Source organism: Cynara cardunculus (genome assembly GCF_001531365.2).
Source record: "Cynara cardunculus var. scolymus isolate 2C chromosome LG 1, CcrdV1, whole genome shotgun sequence".
Lineage (NCBI taxonomy): Eukaryota > Viridiplantae > Streptophyta > Magnoliopsida > Asterales > Asteraceae > Cynara > Cynara cardunculus.
In genome coordinates, this window is record NC_037528.1 from 501,916 (window position 1) to 502,391 (window position 476).

Below are 476 nucleotides of genomic sequence, written 5' to 3' on the forward strand. Positions count from 1 at the left end.
CCATTGATTCTTACAATAAAGGGTTGTGATTAATCATGATAAAAAATTAAATTTTTAAATTTACAATTTCAAATAACATATGTGAACAAAGGGGAAAAGGGTATTTAGGTAAAAAAAAATCTATGTAACTCCCATGTCATTAATTGGGGGTTACAAAATCAAAAAATCTCATTATTTTTATTAATTTATTTTTGTTAATGTAAGAACCATATGAACACAAACACACACATATATATGAACCATTGTGTCAAATACGAACAAAAATTGACATATATATGAACTTGAACTGTATAACATTTATGAACACAATATGAATATAATAAGAATAGTTGTTACACGAAAGTAAATAAATAAAAAAACAGGTATGAATACAATATGAACAGTTTGTGAACAATAGTTTCTTCATTATGAACATATTCAGGAGCAAACCAATGTTGAGATATGCAGCTAGTGTACATATGAACACAATATGAACA